Raw genomic sequence first — 22,081 nt, 5'->3', positions numbered from 1 at the left:
TTATGGCCTACACGACTCTACATGTTTCATAATAAATAATAACCCAATCCAAAGATTAGTATTTCTTTTTCTTTTTGTATAGTTATATTCCAATGAATTCCCTCCAGACCATTGATATTCTTCTTCCCACCAACTCTAGCATAATTTTTATTTATTAAAATTGACTAAACTTTCACTGTTTCTTCATAAAATACATATACCTTAATAATTTCATCTTGTGTATCATGAACATTTCCAAGTATATATTATGTATGCACACATAGATATATTTATACACATCGGTGTTGTTAGGGTTGCTAGTGCAAATATCTACAAGAGACACATCTCTGAATTCAAGCAAAGATTTGTTGACAGAGAATATCTGCCAGACTGCCCTTCTGTAAGGCACATCAGCTTGCTGGAAAAAACTTCTTAACTATATAGTCATGTACTAGGGGATAGTTAAAAACATAACCCATTGGGTCCTAGGGCTGTTATTTGGCACCTTTGCTGTGGTTTTGGTAGTTAGGGAGTCTTTGGGAGTGGTCCTAATGGGAAAGTCATTTCTGGGTGGGCAGATGCTGATTTTCAAAATGGAGTTTCTTTGGCTAAGGACCTAACAGATATACATACCACTGCTATTCCAAATAGAATTTTCCTTTTTATTTTCTAATCTATAATTGCATATATATAACAGCTATTCACCTGTGGGCCACTCTATTTTTATCTAGAAGTTGCAGAAATTTTAGTGAATTCTGTTATCATTTCTAGGTATCTACTGTAGGGACAATATTTTTTCTTTTCTCTAGTAAACATAGCTCTGATACATGCTTTCTATTTTAACATATTTGCTGGAAATTCTAGGTCAGACTGGCAGAACAGGATCCATTTTTAGAGTGTTATCATATTTTCAAATGTAAGTGTGATTGATACATAATATTAGAAAGTCAGCTTATTCATTGATAATAATTAGATGAAGGTTTATATTACGTTTGCCTATTCTGATTTCCCATTCTCTTTTATTGCTCAATCTAATTATATTTTGATACAACCATATTCACTGTAATTGCTTTTTTTCATAAAGAGAGAGAGTGAGAGAGAAATTTTTAATATCTATTTTTTAGTTTTCAGTGGACATAATATCTTTATTTTGTTTTTATGAGGTGCTGAGGATCAAACCTAGTGCTGAGTGCATACCAGGTGAGTGGGCTACCGCTTGAGCCACATCCCCAACCCCTGTAATTGCTTTTTAAAAGTCACCAACAGCTTCCACCTTCCTAATTGAATTCTCAGTTCTTATTCAAATTATTAACTGCTTTTGACAAAGTTCATCATACTCTCTTATTGAAACATGTCCAGTCATGTTTCCAGATTCCACATTATTCATGTTTCCTTCCTATCCTCTGCCAGATCGTTCGTCACTTCCCATCCTATAAATATTGGAATGTCCAAGGACTCAACTACATCTGTTCTCCCTCACCCTTTAGCTCTCCTCCTGTTATGGGTTAAAATTTGGCCCCACAAATGTTATACTGAAGTCATAACCCACAATGGCTACACATGTGACTTACTATGGAAATAGGGTCATTACAACCAAGTCAGTGAGTCATTGGAGCAAGTTTTTATCAATATGACTGATGTCCTCAAAAGAAGAAGGACATTTGGGCTGAGCCCACAGGGACATGTGATGAAAGAGGCTGGTTGGAGTGATGCAGCTGCCAGCCAAGGGACACTAAGGATTAACGACCACCACCAGAAATGAGGAGAGAAAAGAGGGGTTTGACTCTGAGTCTCAGAGGACGCAAGCCTTGCAATATCTTACATTTAGACATCTAATATTCACAACTATAAAGAAATACTTTTGCATTTTTCATGTTACTCAATGGGTGGTAAATTGTTGGGGCTGCCCTAGGAGACTAACATATCTCTACCCCCTTAGCTCTGATACTGTAGTAAGTTTAATTCTAAGATGCTCTTCAATACTCTTGGCCTTTAATGTGCACATATCTTCTTCATCTATTCATTCTAATAAAAGTTTGCCAATGTAATTGAAGTACTAATGGGACTTTAATGGGCTACTTACAGGAATCCATCAAAAGTGGACCATTTTCTCTGCATGGCCTCCAAAAGGGAAGTCAGATATTTCAAGATCTGATACACAGTTTTTGTCTTGAAGACAGAGAAGACCATATAGCAAGGACTATGGGGGGTCTCTAAGAGATGATAGCAACCTCCAGCTGACAGTGCATGGAAATAGGGATCTCAGTCCTACAATCACAAGGGATTGAATTTTGTCAACTAGAAGAATGAGTTTATAAAGAAAAAAAATTCCCCTAGCACCTCCAGATTAGAGATAAACTCAAGGTGACAACTTTGAATTCAGACTTGTGAGATTCCAAATAGAGATCCCAGCCATGCTCTGCCAGAGACCTACAGAACCCTGAACTAATAAGTATGTGTTATTTTAGGCCACTATGCTTGAAGGAATCTGTGACACAATAGTGAACTAACACAGTTACATCTATATGCTGAAGATTTAAATGTATCTCTAGCTCAGTACTTTGCTGTTATTTCTAGTCTTATACAAATAGAGTATTATAAATAGCACCTTAACATTAGAATGAATAAAATTGAACATTTGACTCTCTCTTATCAGCACACTCTTGGTTGAATTCTGCATTCTCAACATGCCACCATCATCATCAAGAATATTTTATTCTTTAAGAGGAGGGTCTGCCTGTGTAAATGCATCATGCTTGCTAGCAGAGGCAGGTGAGCAATCATCAATGAATACACTTTTGTGCCTTTATGTAACAGTCTTAGAAATTTTGGTAGCTTATCTGACACCATCTGCCTTTTTACAAACATCATTTCAGTAGAAAGTTTGAGAAAAATTTCCAAACATATGCAAAATTATAGAGACTGGTTTAATGAACTTACATGTGCACATCACCAGCTTCAACAATTAGCAGTTCAAAATCATCCTCACTTCACATCTTTCCTCACATACTATCCTTCTGCCTCCTGAGGATGTAGAACCAAATCCTAAACATAAAGTAAACATTTTACCATCATGTTCTAGATAATAAAAATTTAAGAAGAATCATAATACAGTTATCACATTGAAAATACCAACAATAATTTTAATATAATCAAATATCCAAATTGTTATTATTTTCCAAAGTATTACCCAGTTATCATAGAAAATATTTTATTAAAAATATTTAGTTTGTGGGGCAGGGGCCGGCCCGGGGCCCGGGCGCCATGGCCAATTCCCAGCTGAGCTGCCTGGACGAGGTGCACGTGAACCCGAAGTTGCCGAGGCTCAGGCCGCCTTCTACTACTGCGAGCGGCGGCGGGCCGCGCTGGAGGCGCTGCTGGGCCGCGGCGAGCAGGCCTACCGCGAGCGGCTCAAGAAGGAGCGGCTGCGGGACTTCCTCTCCAGCCAGGAGCGCCAGGCCCTGTGCACCGCCTGGAGCCCCCGCCGTCCGTGGCAAGAGCAAGAGCAAGGCCAATGTCCCAGCGAAGGTCCCGGCTGAACCATGCGAGTCCCTGGCCTACTTGCCGGACCGCTCCGACACTGAGGTGCCCCCTCTGGACCTGGGCTGGACCGACGCTGGCTTCTACCGCGGCATGAGCCGCGTCACTCTCTTCACCCATTCCCCCAAGGAGGAGAAGGCGCCCCACCTCAAGCAGGTGGTCAGGCAGATGATCCAACAGGCCCAGAAGGTCATTGCTGTGGTCATGGACCTCTTCACCGATGGGGATACTTTCCAAGACGTTGTGGATGCTGCCTCCAAGCGCCGGGTCCCGGTGTACATCATCCTGGACGAGGCGGGAGTGAAGTATTTCCTGGAGATGTGCGGGAGCCTCGAGCTGGCTGACTTCCATCCGCGTCCGCTCTGTGACAGGCGTTGGCTTCTACGTGCCCATGGGGAAGATTAAAGGAATCCTGTCATCAAGGTTCCTGATGGTAGATGGTGACAAAGTAGCCACTGGATCCTACAAATTCACCTGGAGTTCCTCCTACGTGCACAGAAACCATCTCCTCCTCCTGACAGGGCAGTACACAGAGCACTTCGACGCGGAGTTCCGGGAGCTATACGCCATCTCCGAGGAAGTGAACTTGTTCCAGCAGCTGGGCCTGGCAGGAGGCGCTGGCACACTTGGCCTCCACCGCTCCTCCACTGTGGCTCGCAAGCTTATCTACCCCAAGTGTGCCTTGGTGGCAGGTAGCCGCCACCCACCGGGGGAGATGATGCGCTGGGCTGCCCGGCAACAGCGGGAGGCTAATGGCAACCTGGATAGGCAGGAGGAGGGCAGAGGAGGTGGCAAGGCAGCCCGGCGCCTGGAGAGCTTCCTGAATGACCTGGTTACTATAGAGCAGATGTGGCCCCCCGTGGATCCCGTCCCCTTGACAGATCTGAGCCACCCGAGGCTCAAATCCTGAGAGGCAGTCACCCAAAATGGCAAGGGAGATGCTGCCAACGGGGGCCCCATGCTGGCCACGGAGGGCAAGCGTTTCATGGGCAGCAGGTTGTTCAGCCGCCGAGCCAAGAGACCTGCAGCACCCAGCAGCAGGGCCGGCTCGCTCTCCCCCGAGGCCTGCCCGGACGTGGAGTTTCTGAAGGGGAAGAGGCCCACTGAGGACTTCAGCACCAACATCTCAGGTAAAACAAGTCCCAGTCCTTCCAAGTCCGGCAATTGCGTGATTTCCTGAGCTGCAGGATCTGTGGATGCCCACCTGTCCTGCCCTGTGCCCTGGACAGCACAGGCCCCACCCTGTACCAGTTTGTACCTCCAGCCTTATCGGCCTCCGCCTGCAGCCTCCATCCTGGCCTCAACGCCTGAATCCAGATGGAAGGGTGGGTCCCAAGACTTCTAAGACCATCGTGTGCTTCCAGACTGTGGTGGCCAGGCCAGGAAGGGTCACTGCTGCTTTGTTTACATGAAGAGGAAGCTCGACTAGTGTCTGCTCCCCGTTATGTACCAGCCCTGCCCGCCATGTCCCTGGGTAGGGAAAGGGCCATGTCTTTGTGCCCTAGTAGGAGAAGTCTCTGGGTCAGCTCCAGCCACCTGGTTTCTCTTTTTCTGGGCTTCCTGGTGCTTTTTGGTTGCTCCTACCAGGAAGGACAGGGTTCTGAGTAGGGGTCCCCAGTTCCAGTCTTGCTCCAGCCTTAGAACTACCAGTAGAAGGAGCATCTGGGACAGCTGGGACACTGGCTGCTGTGGCCTTCCTGGCCTAGACCTACACTGGGCTCTGAGGGAACAGAGGGGAAGACACCAGTCTCCCACAGTCAGTGGCAAGTTTGGACCCCGCCCATGCAAAAGTCCCTTCCCTCCCAACCCAGCAGGCAGGGTTGGTACTCCAGGCCTCCTGGGCAGGTGCCTGCTGCAGCCCCTCCATGGGTTCTTAGAGGGCCTGGCCTGGGCCTTCCTTCAGTTTGCTTTGGTTTGCAGCCCAATGAAGGGAAAGAGAGGGTCCAGGGTGATGGGGAACTGGACTCTAAAGACAGGAAAATTTTCCCCTTCCCCCTAAGATGATCATGGGTCCCCTCCACCTACAGAACTTCCCCAGTTACATTTCAGCCAAAGACTAGCCTTAGCCTCCTGTGATGTATTGGACTCTGCTCAGGGGCCTGGTCCCCCCCAAGCAGGTGGCCTCTGCCATGGTGCTGGGAGAGGGCACCCAGTACACAATGCCCCTCCCCATCCGGTGACTGGTTTAAACAGTTCTGGAAAGTGCTTCCTTATGCACCAAGGCCTGGCCATGTGACACATCTCTTTCTAGAGAACAGAGGAGATGTGAGAGTGGGGGCCAAGCCTTAGCTTCAAGTGGTCCCTTAGAGGTGAGGGACACAAGAGGCCTAAGCAGGCAGCTCAGCCAGCCCTTGTGCCGCCCAGAGGTGGGAAGCTGGCCTACTTTATCCTTCTTCCCTCTCCTTCATGCAGGGCCAGGAGAGACACCTAGCAGGGTCCCTGTGGAAGTTCCAAGTCACTGCAGCCTAGAGCCAGCCCTCCTTTCTGCCTCAGTTTCTCCATGTGCCAAGATGGGGCTTTTCTCACTTTCTGTAGGACTTAGGGGAAACCATATGTTAAAGAGGAAGCGACTGAAGGTGGGGCAGAGTGCCGACCCTTAAGGGGGGTTCCCCCTGCAGGCCCTCTCCCCTCCAGCCTGTTTCTTCATCCTTTCAAAGGGCTGGGTCAGATGGTCTCTGGCCCCCTCAAGCTCTGAAAATGCTCAGGAAACTACAGTGCAGAGATGGCCAAGGACCGTGACGTCGTAAAATGCAGCTCTTACTGTTGGCTTGTCAGCCTAAGCTTCCACCCACTCTGTTCTGCCTCTTGACTTCTCAGTTTCGGGTGCGTCTGCCCTCTGTTCCAGCACGTGCACGCACTTGGTGAACTATGCTCCCCCTCACCACATCTCAGGAGGACATCTGGCCTTCCCAGTTGGGGGGCAGGTTCAGGGGTGGATAGTACCCTTGGACCCAGCCCAGCTGCTTCTGCAGGCTGGCAGCACCGAAAGGGCTGGAGGAGGACAGATTAGGAGGGCCCTCAGTGTGGGGCCCTGGCTTTGTGGCCCCCACCCTACCAGGCCACTGTCTCGCCTGCCAAGTGCAGAGACTGCAGATTGAGGGTTAGCAGCTCGTGCAGCCCTGGAGAAGGCCAGCCTCCCGGTGAGCAGAGCCCCTGGTGTTGCTGCCACCCTGGCTTCTGCCCCACAAGGGCAGGAAGCCCAACTTCTGTATGGGGCTGGTAGACTGTCCCTTGACCTATGTCACCTGTAGTATCTGTCCTCAGAGTGTGGTTAGTCCTACCTCTGATCTATCAAGGGTATTTCTAAGACAGCCTCTGCTAACATCAATACCCTGCGCCTGTAGAGAACTTGATGGAAAGTCTAAACAAGAAGGGAAGCCTAGACACAGAGGAAGAGGCGAGAGGGGGAGTGGCTCTGTCGCCCCCACCACACTGCTTTTCTCTTTTTATTAAATGCCTACTATTTGCCGATCACTGTGCCAGGTGATTTAGGAACATACAGGTCTCAAACTAAGAACACCTGAGGAAAGAGCCCTTTTCAAAGTCATCAAATAATTTTCATGTGTATTTGGGGCATGAGCCTCGTCAGGTTGTGTGTTGAGCCGCATGAGGTGTGATTGCCATTTCTCAGGTGAGGTACACAGCTCTCCCAAGTCCCTCATCACATGAAATACAGTTCTGGAGCTGTACCTCTGGCTCAGACTCTCAGCACTAATGACACTTTGGAGCTGCCAAGTCCTCTGTTGAGGGAGGGGCTGTGATAGTATCGAAGGGTGTGGAGACATCCTTGCCTCTACCTGCTGCATGCCACAATGTCTCCAGATGTCACCCAATGCATCAGGTGGGGGTGTAAATCCCCTCTGTTTAGGGCCCCTGCTTTCTACTTTGAGGCTCCAACAACCACAAATGACTTCTTGAAAGGCGCTTCCAGGCTCTCCACCCTATGTCTTGGACAGAGCGCTCGTTGGAGGTGGCTGACGTGCCTGAGATTTTGACTTCTGGGACAGCTCTCCCAGAGGCATCCTCCAGTTTCAGCCTAGTTACCTTGATAGCTCTTCACTGCCATGCTTGCCCCAGAACAGGTGTGTTTCTGTGCACCCATCTGCCTTACTGCGCTCTGCTCCTTGTCCGGTTTCCTCCCAATTTGCTGCTCTTCCTGAGTCTCACCTACACCCCATATGGAAAGTACCCTGGGGTGTGCCTGTGTGTACCCAGCAGTGGCCCTGTTCCAAAAGCAGCCAGGGCTGATGGCAAGAGAGCCTCCAAACTCAAATCAGGCCAAGGATTTGCTACCTGGTTGTCATGGCCACATTCTGAATAAACATCAACAAAGCCCCCTCTGCAGCTAATTAGCCCTGCCTTGCGCTGTGGATTCAGTTTATCATCTGGCAACGTGCCACACTGTACCACACTCAGGCCTTCCTGCCCCAAAGACCCAGAGGCTGTCATTGATCATCTGCACTGATGTTCCAGCTGCACAAGCTTTGCCACAGGACAGACAGACACCCTGGGCTCAGTGAGTTGAGCCTGACCAAGGTTGGGAGCGCATACACCTTAGACAAAGGCAGGAAGCTGGTGCAAATGTGTTTTTAAGCTAATTGCAAAGACTTCACAGTTAGGCATGCACTTCAAGACTTCTACTCTCCCACCTGTGCAGCAAGGAAGATACCATGTGCGGCAGCAGGACATCACAGGTACCCATTTTTTAGGGTTCCTGAACCTGGAGAACAGGTAGAACAGCTAGACCTCACCTGTCTAGCTCACTGTTGTAACGCAGTATTTGCTTCATACCTATTTGTTAAAAGATTGAAGACTTGATAGTCACTTAAAACAGAAAATACGCCAGACTAACAAACTGGTGAGGCGTCACTAGCCACAGTGGCAATCGCCTGTTATCCCAGATGCTCAGGAAGCTGAGGCAGGAAGAAGGCAAGTTCAAGCCCAGCTTGGGCCACTTAGTGAGACCCTGTCTCAAAAACTGTAAGTCCAAAGGGCTGGGGATGTACCTCAGTGGTAGAGCATTTGCTGGGCATGTATGGGGCTCTGGGTGCACACCTCAGTACTAAGTAAATAAATAAATAAATGGGAAATAAAAAAAAATATTTAGTTTGTTTTAATTGGATTCCAAATAAGATACATAAGTGATGATTAATTGAGTAGTTATTTTTAAATTTTTATGTCTATTTGACACATAATAAGTGTATGTATTTAAGGGGCATGATGTGGTATTTTGATACATGTATGCATTCTGATCAAATCTGCTAGTCTACATATTTAGCACCTCAAACATCACTTTTTTGTGGTGAGAACATTCAGGATACTCTCTTCTACCTATTTTGAAATGTGCTATACAGCCAGCTACAGTGGTGCATGCATGTAATCCCCACTACTTTGGAGACTGAGGTAGGAGGATCACTAGTTTGAGGCTAATCTCAGCAACATAGTGAGACCTTGCTCATAAAAAAAAAAACAACCCTGGTTTCAATCCCCAGTGCCAAAGGAAAATGAAAGAAGAATTAAGCTGTACATTGTTTTTAACTATTGTCACCCCCACTGTGCAGCAGAACAGCAGACCTTTCCTGGAGGTCTGGGGTGGTTGTGGATGGAGAAAGTTCCAACCCTTTAATCACATAGTTGATTCCTGACAAATAGCCATTATCCTGAAGCTCTCTAGGGCCACAGGACTCATTTCATTAGCATAAATTAGAGTATGAGAAGGGATTGTAATGAATGACAAAAAGTGCTGCTATTATCTCTAGCTACTGAAGAAATTCCAAGGGATTTGGAATATATTTCAAGGGAGTATATATATGAATGTATATTACTATAAACACAGCCATTACCATAAATATTAGGTGAATAGAGATTTAATATAGGATTATTAGGAGAATAGAGATTTAATATAGAATTATTAGGAGAATAGGGATTTAATATAGAATTATTAGGAGAACAGAGATTTAGTATGGGAATTGGTGTTTACATCTATGTGGGTAGTGTTGAGGGGCTGCTGGGAGTCTGAAAGACTGTGGTTAGAAAATCAGCCAAAAAATTGACTAATGACTTCAGTCTCAAGCATAGGGGTGGGTGGAAAAGTCCAAGAAGCCACTGTGATTTTTAGTGGCCTGGCATGAACACAAAGAGGAAGGTCATGAAGAAGTCTGTGAAGCCACCACTACTGGATAACAAAAGGTACTTCCAAGAATGAGGGTTCTGCTTAATTTTTCTCCCCCCAAATATCACCCACATTCTTTCCTGTGTCAGAGTCTAATCTAGGAAGAAATGAAACAGGGTGCCTCCAAGGTTACATGGTGAAGCCCTAACCTCTCATATTTCAGAATGGAATTATAATTGGGGATAGGGTCTTTGAAGAAGCAATTAAGGTCAAATAGGTCATATGTGTGGCTCAATCCACTGAGAGTGGTGTTATAAAAAAGGAAAGACACACCAAGGGTGTGTGTGAGCACAGAGGAAAGCTCAAGTGGGGACACAGCAGTTACCTGTAAGCCAGGAGAGAGGCAGAGGAGAGACAGAGCCTGCCAGCACCTTGACGTTGGACTTCCAGCCTTCAGAATCATGAGAAAATAAACTTCTGCTGTTTAACCTACCCAGGATGTGGTGACTTAAATAACTAGTATGGAAGGGATTCTTGGAATTTAGTTTCTAGCTATAAAAGGGAGAATAGACACAGTGCTAACTTAAGAACAAAAGAAATCAGAGGGTATGTATGTGTGTGTGTGTGTCTATGAGGGGGTGTTGTGGTGGAGTGTTACCTTTATCCTTCATATTCAGAATCAGCATTATTGTTCTAATTAGTCTATTAGCAATTTCTTTTTTTTCCTTTTCTGCCCTTAATTTTTTATTATGAAAATTTTGAAACCCTCAGAAAAATTGAAAGAATAGGACCATAAATACTCTTCAGCTAGATTCAGTAATTTACACATTTTGCTAATTTGCTTTATACCTCTCTTGATACATATATGTGATTTTTTTCTTTCTTTTCGTTTTCTTTCTTTCTTTCTTTCTTTCTTTCTTTCTTTCTTTCTTTCTTTCTTTCTTTCTTTCTTTCTTTCTTTTTGTATTAGACACTTCACCAATTTACCACTGAGCTATATCCCCAGCTTTTTTTTATTTTAGTTTTTTTTTTTAATTTTGAGATATGGTCTCACTCAGCTGACTAGGGTCTCGATACATTGCTGAGGTTGGTCTCAAACTTGTGATCCTCCTGTCTCTACCTCTTGACTCACTAGGATTACAGCCACCACATCCAGTTTTTTTCCTTTCTCTTGATCCAATTTAAAAATATATTATAGACATTGTGACATTTTACTTCTTAAACCTTTATGGTGTTTCTCTTAAGAATAAAAAAACATTCATTTATATAATACACAACTATATCTCAGTCAAGCCATTGAACATAGAAACAAAAGTCAAATAATAAAATTTCTCTATTTTTCCCAACAATGTTCATTATAGCATTGTTTTGTTTATTGTTTTCTCTGTGTGTTTTGAGTTCAGAATCTGATAAAAGATCATTTATTGCATTTCATTGTCATTCCTGCTTATTCTCCCTTGATCTAGAATAGTTCCTTCCACTTTGTTGGTTTGGTCTTTGTAAAGGGCATGCACATTTTTTGAGGGTCCAGGTTGGTTAGCTCATGAAATGGCTAAATCTGTGTTGATAATTATTATTTGAAAATGGCAGTATTTCTATTTTTTCACTTTCTCCATATTTTATAGTCTTTGGCATTCTTCCAAAAAGAATTGCTTTCTGTAACACCACCTGCCTTATTTCTTTGCACTGGCACACACATCTACATCCCATCACTGAAGGTAGGTCATATGGCCATGTCCAGCATCAGTGGAGTGGGGAATTATGTGGGAAATATCCTTCCCACAATGGGAAGGAGTGTGTATGACTAGTTTCTGGAGCCACCCAAAGTCAGTGGCATTCCATGATTATTATTTTTTGTTTACAAAATGGGAAAAAACATCACCATTCTAATTCTAAGTGATTTAGTAGGGTGATTAACATGCTGTGATATGCCACTATGGAAAAGTTAATGTGACCATAGGTTGCTATAAGAAGTGATAAAATGCCATTTTAAAAGTTTTTTGTTTCTCACTGACAATTTCTTAACAAAACATTTCTCATTGGATATGTCCTCTTCAGATCCTACCTATAGTCATGTGGCAGGGTGTATTCATCAGTTTTTGATTACTATGGCAAAATACCAGAGGCATATTTACTTTATTAAGGAAATAGGTTGATTTAGTTCACAGTTTTAAAGGAAAAAAGTCTAATATCAGGCAGCTCCATTGATTGGTTGGGCCTCTGGTGAAGGCCTAAGAGCAATGGTGTCATGGCTATACTATGTATGGGAGTAAAAGATGACATCGTAAGCATGACAAGACAGGGAACCAGAATACAACTCGAGTCAGGTTCATTCTTCTAACTCTCATGAGAACTAACTCAGGGTCCCATAATCTTTTCCAAGGACAGTTCTCTTAATAGTACTTCCAGTAGGCTTCACCTCTTAATAAGATTTCACCACCTTTCACATTGTCATACTGGATTTCATGCCTCCAATATATAAATATTTGGAGGAAAAAACACATCTAAACCATAGAACAGGGTTATGTTTATCCTAGACAATTTCATTTATTCCTGTGATCCTTATCCCAGAGTTCCTTTCTTAATTTATCAGTGGACAACTCTAAGACTCCCCTAATTATTTTTTTGGTAGAGCAAGTTAATTCTTAAGTGAAAATACTAAATCATAGTCATATTTTAAAATAATTGTTTTCTATCAGTCATATTAATATGTTGTGTCATATTCTAGTCAATTTGTGTAAACCTTAAAGCCATTCAAGGAAAATTTGCAGAAATACCTGCTCTGATTTTAATTTGCAGCATTTAGAAACCAATAATCCTATGTTTCAAATTCTCAAGGAGTTGGATGAGGCATCCCTTGTGTCTCTGAAGTTCTGACCACATTGATCCAAGTGGTTTTGCTACTTCCTAGGTTAGGTGTGGAAACAGTATTCTAGAAAATTATATATCTTATTGTATTTTTAGGTGCATTGGCATAGTCTCAAGATTTTTCAAATCTGTTCCATGTCACTATAATCCTTCTGTTGTGGATATCTTCCAAAAAGATATATTAAATCCCTAAGCCCAGGAACGCAGGAATGTGACTTTACTGGGAAATAATGTTTTGTAGATGTAATAACTAAGGTAAATGCTAGATTCAATGATAGAATGAAAATTAGACCAAAAGTCTCAGGTGTACCACCTTCGAAGAATATGGAAGTATATAAGTTAACTACTTTCTATACATTTTTAGAAAATATTTTTAGTTGTAGATGGACACAATGACTTTATTTTACTTATTTATTTTATGTAGTGCTGAGAATCAAACCCAGTGCTTCACTCATTTCTACTCAAAAGATTATTGTAATGATTCACTGTGACAACCTATACTAAAGTGCCTACCATTTGTGCCAAAGCCATAAGAGGAGTTCCAAAGAGGTGATTATATTTTAAGTGCAATAAGTGTACAAGCATTGTGGAATTATAGGGCTTGGAGGAGATTGTAGTGAGTGAGTGATATAGGAAAGATTTCTTGAAGTAAATTATATTTACATTGGCTCTTAAAGAATGTGTAGAATTTCAACTGGTGGAGATTAGATTAGTGCTAACAAGATTCCAGTAGAATAAATGGAAGGAACAAAGAAAAGTACCTATCTCTCATGTAGGAACAACTAGAGTGGTGAGAGTTGAGTTGGTTTAAAGTGGTACAGAGGGAGAGAAGAGGAATCAAATTTAAAAAATCCCATCCACTGCAAAATGGACCATTATTTCATATAACACTCAGAAAGAAACCAATTGACTAAAACATGATGCTTAAAATATTTACCTTATTGTATTAGAGGAACTCTTTCAGAATTAGGCATGATATATCACTCTCATGCATACACAGGAAAGAAAACAAAAGCAAAATAAACTGGATCAAAAATGCCTCAGACTCCACTGCTTTCAACATCTTGAATCAAGAGTCATAAGAAGATTTGCATTTCTACACAGTTTTGTCCTCTGTGCCACCAAGAGCACTGTGCTGTAGCATTTCTAAAGGAGTGCTCCACTGTTGTCTCAGGGTTCCCTCTAAGCTGCTGACACCCATTCTGCAAGTTCTGGTATGCGTCCTTGGGCAGTGGCAATCACATCACAACCACCACATGGCCACTGGGGAATTTAAGACACAAAGTGATTTCAGAGATGTTAAGTGTGAAAAAAAGAAAATGTGCTTCTTAGAAAAATCTTTGAAGTTTGGTAGCTGCAAAAGGCCTTGGAAATATATTATGCATAGAGTCTGTACTTGAATCTGTAGCCAATTGAGAAACCGAAAATGCTTTTGAATCAGGTGGGTGCTTTGGTAAATCATTCTGGCACCAGGATTTGGAGAGATGTGAGGATGAGGTGGTGCCCAAGTCTGTGGACTGCTGAGAGATGCAGATGGTCTCACCCAGAGAACAGCTGAGGCCCTGAAGAGAAGAGATATGCCATTCTATTGAGAAGTCTCAAAATATTTTCCCTTTTTATTTATAGAAAATCCAATATTTTAAGTTAAATGCTGTTTTCCAGTGATTGTATATCTGGCACCTGAAGTAAGAATGGGTCAATTTCCAATAGAAAATCTGGGAATCTACCACTGTCCAGACTGGGGGTCTTTAGAAGTCATATGCTAAAAATGTCTCACTCATATACTACATTTGACCAGCAGAGTGGCAGAAGCCACTTTTGTTCATTTGAAAAAAAATAGCTCAAATTAAATGTACAGCCTTGAGATACAGCTCATATTCTCCATGGTCTCTGACACTGGTATGTCTGACCAGTTTACACATTTTTTTTTCCTGCTCAGTGTCTGATTTATTTTACATTTGTAACCATTGGCTCACAGATTGACAACAATTGCCATTTCCTCGCTTCAGAAGAACATATTACAAATCTAGATTTGTATTAAAATCACAAGTATACATACACTCATTGATATTTTCCACGTGCCTTCTGAATGACTGACTAGCTCAGGCCACAATGGGGTGTTGACTATAATCGGCTCCTCGTGGTTGCCTTTCATCTTTATCCTGATTGGTTTCTCTGGGGATATTTGATGCTGCTTCTTTCTTAAAGGCCTTTTCTTTTTCCTTCCTATGTTAATTGAATTAATATTAATGACTACCAAATTACGAATTTATCTTTCATTCTTTTTAAGCCTCTGGACTGAATTTATGTACTCTTGGGTTTCCAGGATCACCAGGATGCAATCTTGGACATTCAAACCCAAGGAGAAGGAGGCTTGACAGAAATGGCTTGGATGAGAGTAAAGACCTCAGATGTATGACCTCTCATGTCATGTCACTCATGTCACGGAGGCATTCAAGGCCTTTTGGCTTCCTGATTGCCACTCTCACTGTTTTAAACTTATAGCGGAGCATGACTATGTGTTGCTTGGGGTGGAGGGAAGGCTACTTTCCTTATATTCTTTCCTCACCTCCACTCTTCAGTCATACTGATCTCTAAGGCATGAAATGAACAGGCAGAGAAAGAGACAGGAACCTGAGCATAAATACAGGAGCTACTATGACGAGGGTGCTTGTGACAGTGGAAAGGTTTGAGGTGCTTCCCTTTTTGCTAGATCACTGTACATAAAGAAAAGGGACCAGATGAACTGACAGGCAGACCCTGAGCAAGGGAAAGAAAGGGTTCAAGGTTTTGAGAGGAGGCAAGTCTGATCCAGAGTCTGTTTCACTGACTATGTGACATATGACCACAAGGGGTCAGCTGCATGACTCAGGACCAAAGCACCTGTCCCCATGAAAACTGGGAGGGTATTAAATTTGCAAGAGTAGATGACCTCACTCCCAAGTGTTTGGTCCTTTGTGGACGCAAACCATGGCAGGAACATGAGGCAAAGGGCTAATTCTTATGTGCTCCAGACCTTGCTGTGTGCCTGACCAGCTATTCCACTGTTAACCCTAAGCTGTGATTCCATATGGGACTCTCACCTGAGTGAGTATTCCTACAAAACCAGAACTGCAATTGAGGACTGCCTGCCCGAGAATTGAGCAGAAAGGCCCAATAGGGCAGTGAGGACATAAGGTCAATGGGCAAATAGCTCTTGTGTCTCATTTCCTTTGTAGAATTGATAAGAGTCTTTTCTGATACTTACTGAATGGTGACTGGAGTGAAGGTCTGAGTTGTCTCCCACACTGAGAGCTCAGCAGGCCCCAGGATACTCAGTGTAGATCTTAGGGGAGATTATATGGAAAGAAAGTAACTCTCAGGGACTTGAAGGCCATTCTTCCAAATGACTATGCTCCACATGCAAGTCAAATGGCTCTGAGATCAGGGAAGAATGTTGAAAGATCCTTCATGTACAAGTTCCACCAGCTCTGTATCTGTGACTCTCCTGGGTATATCCACCACCCATATGGAAACATCTGATGTGATTAACTGTGCATTTGCTCATTTGCTATAGATTTTTTGAAGGCCTAGGAATGAGTCTTTAGTTCCTCTAGGCACTGAGGTAAGTACCAAGCAAGCAAAGATGAGTATGGCTGTCTGCCTCCAAAGAAACTACAGTCTTGTAGGGAATGTAAAGAAAATAAGAGTCAGAACACCGTGTGATGCATTCTGCCTTAAAGTGGTGCAAAGGAGGAAGTCAGAGGACAAGGAGACTGTTGTGGCAGCAAACAAATAGCAGGACTGCATTTGATTAAGATGCCATCAAGGTGGACACAGGAGCAGGATGGGGTGTGTGTTCTTGCACAAGATTCAGATCTCTTTCAGTGGGTGGCTTTATTTCTGGATCTTTTTATGGCAGGGAAGGTAACATGGTTCCATGATCAAGCCATCTCCAGGAAACAAACAAGACCCTCATATCACTTGTAGGCCCTGCATTCTTACAAGGGCCCAGGAAGTGTTCAGAACACAATGTGACTTTGAACAATGGTTCTGCTCCACTTCTAAGTATGAACTAGCTAGGGACAGAGCAACTCCCCTCACCAGAACATCCACAGCTCTAGGATTGTGTATTCCCTAAGGAAGGAGAACCACTAGGGGTCTTTTATTCCAAGTCAATATGTATCTGCTTTGTGAAAAAATTTTTGCCTCTTTAAATTTTCACTAGGAAGATATTTGGATTTTCTGATTTGAACCCAGAGGCAATTCCAAGAGGGCAATGTGGCAATGAATGTTTACTCTGCTGTCTTGAGTTGTTTTGCCTGAGACTGGTTTGCTGCAGTCAGAATCCTGGAAAAAAAAACAAAAATAAAACTAAATCAACAACAACAACAAAAAAAAAACCCACCCCAGAATGGACATAAAGATGTTGTTTAAAGCAAATGTCGTGCCAATTACTGAGAATATGAAAATAGCTCTGCAAACTTTATATGTATATATATATATGTATATATATATATATATACATATATATATATATATATATATATATCCCCAATGTAGACAGTGTGGAAATTGAGGATAAAATCTGCCTAAATTCAGCATTCTACTTATGCAGAGATATTGGTGAAGAAAATAAATCTCTTTGGTGGAGCTGTTATCTATATGTTTATGATGTTTTAGCTTCAATCTTGTATATTTAATGCTGAAGAGATTTTCTAGCTAGGGTGAGTCCAACTGTGGTAATAAACAAATGGCAAATGCAAAATGGCTCAATGCAAAACGATAGCAGAAGTCTATTTCTTATGCACGTAGAGTTCAAAACGAGCATTTGTAATTGGCAAACTGCAATCAGCAACTCGGTCCCATTCTTGCTGTTTCAGAATTCAACCTGCAAGACAGGCAAAGGCATCTGGCTCAGAGGTAACCCATATCACTTCTGCTCACATTTCATATGCTTCAAGAGATGATGGTAATAAAAGACAAATAATCCAGTATAAAAAATGCCTACAGGTCAAGTATCCCTTATCTGAAACACTTGGCATCAGAAAGGTTTTAGATTTCAGAATTCTTTTTTCAGATTTTGGAACATTTGCATATATATATATATATATATATATATATATATAATGAGATATCTTGGGGATAGAACCCAGTCTCAACATGAAATTTGTTTGTTTCTATATATACCTTATACGCATAGCCTGAAGGTAATTTTATACAATATTTTTAGGGTGCCTGCAATTTGTGACTCATCACACAAGGTCAGCTGTAGAATTTTCTACTTGAGGTATCATGTTGACACTCAAAAAGCTTTGAATTTTGGAACACTTCAGATTTGGGATTTGGGATTATGGATGTTCAACTTGTAGCAAATGTAGATAAGTGTGAACATCTAGAGCATTTGGGTCCCTGGGTAAGGGTCGCGAAATCACCAGGACACAGGGGATGCAGAGCCAAGGCAGCAATTGCAACTGCATGCTGAGGTTTATTTGCAAGTTCCTTTTATATTCTTCTTCTAACAAAGCAAGCAATTCTTCAGTAACACTTCACCCACATTGCCCAAATATCATGCCTCAGCGGGTACACAGAGCTAAATTCAGATTGTTCATGTCTATTTGATAAGTACCCTCTTAAAGTTCTTTGTAGACATTATCTAATCCCCTGAGGATGTATTTGCTTCTTTAGAATGTACTGTTCCCAGGTCAAGTATGCAGGAAGCTTCTTCCTCTTGGCCAAACCATGCAGAGCTTGTGACTTGGGATAAGGGGAAGAGAACTTTTCCTCCTCCTTACTGAGGTTTGCCTCAGCTGACCTAAATCACAGCCACAGCTCTTGCAACATGTCAGGCCTGAGGGAGCTAAACTCTGCACACTCAAACCCCAACAGATAAGCACTGTATAGAAAAAGAAATATATTGGGATTATAAATAGATAAAATACTCTTAACATAATTATATAATTACAATAAATAAAATATAACTATATAATTCATAAGTATATATTTTTAAATCAAAATGGCAAGTTTGATTTTTCGTTTCTTGGACTAGGAAAAGTCTGGAAAATATTTATGAGACATTCTTCCTTTGGAGGAAGAAGACCTACCATGAGATAGAAGAGCACACATCCCTGATTCCTGACATATTTCCACATTTGAGAGATGAATGTAAGAACATTGTAATTTCATTGTCCAGTAATTCTTTCAAATGATCTGTATTAGATACATCCATTCCTGATCATGAATTTTGGTTTTCAACAATGGACACTGATCTTAGAAATTAATGAACATACTGAAATGGTATCAAATAGCTCAAAATCTCTTGGCAAGTCTTACAGAATCAGAAGAGGTCAAGTTCACAGGCTGAAAGGAGTCTCGGGATGCTATCATCTGTGACGTCACCCTGAACACTTGATATTGGTTGACAGCTGAACTTTGAACATCACCACTGCTGTGAATAATTCCCATTCATATCACCATCTTTCAAATGGAAGCAGCAATTGAATTCTTCTCCTCTCTAGGTGCCAGGAGGGAGGAAAGGGGAGCAACTGGTCTTATTGATTTTCTGTATGTCAAGAGGTAAAGCAACCTCTGCCATATGTACACATTCTGCTGTCATATAAACTCTCCTCCCAAAAGAAGAGACTTACCACTTCCCCCAAAGGAGACAGCTGAGTTCTATCTAGGGTTGGATATAACTCCAAGTCTAGAATCTCCAGGTTATGATTGCTTCTGTCCTGTTTCTTTCACAGTAAGTCTTGATATTTCCCAAGCGTGAATTCAATTGTGAGGTTCACCACCAAGAATGCAGACTGGGAGAAAGAAATGAAACCAACTTGAATTTAGATATATCATATAAATAGGTATAAGCATTTTACAATAAGGAAGAGATTTCTGGTAGGCTATATTTTCAGGCAGGTGATCCTGAGGCTGTGGCTGCCTGGTACCTGTACTTTCTTGCTCTTTAAACCTAGTTTATTTCCTCTTTGCTTTCATTGGATGATTAGTGCTCTTAAGCCCGGGGAATAATCCAAACGTTCATCACTAACAGATTTGAGTCCCTTGAACTCTCTTCTTCATATATAGCACAGTAGTAATTTTCGATTAATTTACTGCTAGATTTAGTTATGTGACAATATCAATTGAGTTGCATCTATATTCTTCTCAGAAATTGTATGCACAGCATTTCTAGATTTATTTGTATATTAATTATGATTCATAACTGCAGTATCTGCAACCCCTTTCATGTCTGTTTACTTAGTGAAATGAGGAATTCTAAATGGCCATATTCCCATGGGCCTATTCTAAATGGCCCATCTCCTCCCTCCCTATTCACAGTTATTGCTGTGTCTCCTAATAAAAGCATTACCCCTTAAATGATTTTATCTGTATAATAGATAAATGTAATTATTGGCTTGCAAATTGGTAGAATAGTAATGTTCTCCATAAATTGTAGCATATATCTTCAAAGGAGATGTAACACTGAGGCAAAATCTACTGCTATCCCTATCAGGTAAAAGCATAGAGATTCTGGTTATTTCTCTCTAATGGGAAGTAGAAGAAACATTTGCCAATATAATAATTGTATGCCAGTTATCAGGTCTATACTCCTTTCTTTAATTCTTAGTTTTAATTGAAGTCATTCCATGTGATCAGCCTTATAATACACCAATAAAACTTCTACATATTTAACTTTAGATAATTGGGAATGTAAGGAGAATTGCTTCTCCTGCAAATTTTAAGACTGAAAATGTCACTAAGCTAATCCACACAGTAATGCAGTATTGTTTTAATTTCTTTGGCATGAAGGAGGACTTCAGAACTTTTGCCTTGCCCTTGTACCATAACAGCTTCATTCATGAATTTGGGATGCAGTTATGGGAATTCTGCTATCAGTAAAGAAGAGAGATTGCTTCAGCAGGCAAAAGAGGTTCATAATTGTAAGTGAAGAATTTTCTAAATTCTTCATGTTCTCAAATGCATTCCCATTTTTTTATGATCAATGATCTGACTTGCACAGAGAGTTTGGTAGAGGCTGTAGATTTAACTGATGTTGAATGCAGCCATGTGCAAGATCATACAAACAAAGATGTTTTTCAGCTGTCTATCCCAAAAGCTAAAACAGTTGACATTATTTTAGCAAGACTAAGGTAGTCCTGAATTAAATCCATTCCTTGGACCCAGAATTTCAGAATGTGTGCTTCAAGCCATTCAGAACTGTTAGACATGGACACTACACTGGCAGGTCTTCAATTCCCCATTCCCTGTATAGAATTATATTGTAATGTGCTTCAACATTTTTATGGTGTTGCCAAGATATTTAAAAATAATATACTTAATTTTGCATAGTTTAAACAAACAGCATACATATTTCAACATAAACTTTAATGATTATGTAAAAATTTAATAATTTCCAGTGTTACAAATATTGGAAAATAAATATTGACATTTTATGCATTGTAAATATTGATATTTTAAACTAAAATTATTGTTAGTATTTTCATATATTCAGTGAAATAAAAATATCATGGTAATTTGATACTTTTCATAATCCATTTTAAAAATATACAAAATGGTATCAGCAATCATAAATTTCACCGTAGTTTTTTCCTCCTCAAACTCATAGCTATTATGCTTTGTGCCCATAATTTGTCATAATATAACAGTTTTATGTGCTTTAAAATCATTTAATTGATTGCTTTTCTGTCATACTTCTCTGTAATAATAGTAGAAAATAAATAAAATTAAATTTTAAGCTTTCCTATGAAGGGTCAGTAAGCATTAAAAACATTCCTGCACATAGTGCTATCATTATGTTTGATAAATTATTATTATTCTTTTTTTATTGGTTGTTCAAAACATTACAAAGCTCTTGACATATCATATTTCATACATTAGATTCAAGTGAGTTATGAACTCCCATTTTTACCCCAAATACAGATTGCAGAATCACATCAGTTACACATCCACATTTTTACATAATGCCATATTAGTAACTGTTGTATTCTGCTACCTTTCCTATCCTCTACTATCCCCCCTCCCCTCCCCTCCCATCTTCTCTCTCTACCCCATCTACTGTAATTCATTTCTCTCCTTTTTTTCCCATTCCCCTCACAACTTCTTATATGTAATTTTGTATAACAATGAGGGTCTCCTTCCATTTCCATGAAATTTCCCTTTTCTCTCCCTTTCCCTCCCACCTCATGTCTCTGTTTAATGTTAATCTTTTCCTCTTGCTCTTCCTCTCTGCTCTGTTCTTAGTTGCTCTCATTATATCAAAGAAGACATTTGGCATTTGTTTTTCAGGGATTGGCTAGGTTCAATTAGCATAATCTGCTCTAATGCCATCCATTTCCTGGCAAATTCCATGATTTTGTCATTTTTTAGTGCTGCGTAATACTCCATGGTGTATAAATGCCACATTTTTTTTTTATCCATTCGTCTATTGAAGGGCATCTGGGTTGGTTTCACAGTCTAGATATTGTGAATTGCGCTGCTATGAACATCAATGTGGCAGTATCCCTGTAGCACGCTCCTATAAAGTCTTCAGGGAATAGTCCCAGAAGGGCTATAGCTGGGTCAAATGGTGGTTCCATTCCCAGCTTC

At 41.5% G+C, this 22,081-nt stretch overlaps 1 long non-coding RNA gene and 1 pseudogene across 1 annotated transcript in view; both read left to right on the top strand.

Annotated features, from left to right (window-relative positions):
- The window catches only part of LOC144375325 (uncharacterized), a 99,935-nt gene that overhangs the window by 47,659 nt on the left and 30,195 nt on the right, over positions 1-22,081 (top strand). The window lies entirely within an intron of this gene.
- Positions 3,244-4,944, top strand: LOC101973987 (protein FAM83F pseudogene; annotated as a pseudogene).

This window comes from Ictidomys tridecemlineatus, chromosome 2 (genome assembly GCF_052094955.1).
Source record: "Ictidomys tridecemlineatus isolate mIctTri1 chromosome 2, mIctTri1.hap1, whole genome shotgun sequence".
Classification (NCBI taxonomy): Eukaryota; Metazoa; Chordata; class Mammalia; order Rodentia; family Sciuridae; genus Ictidomys; species Ictidomys tridecemlineatus.
The sequence above is the reverse complement of the archived record's forward strand: the minus strand, read 5'-3'. Positions and strand labels throughout refer to the sequence as shown.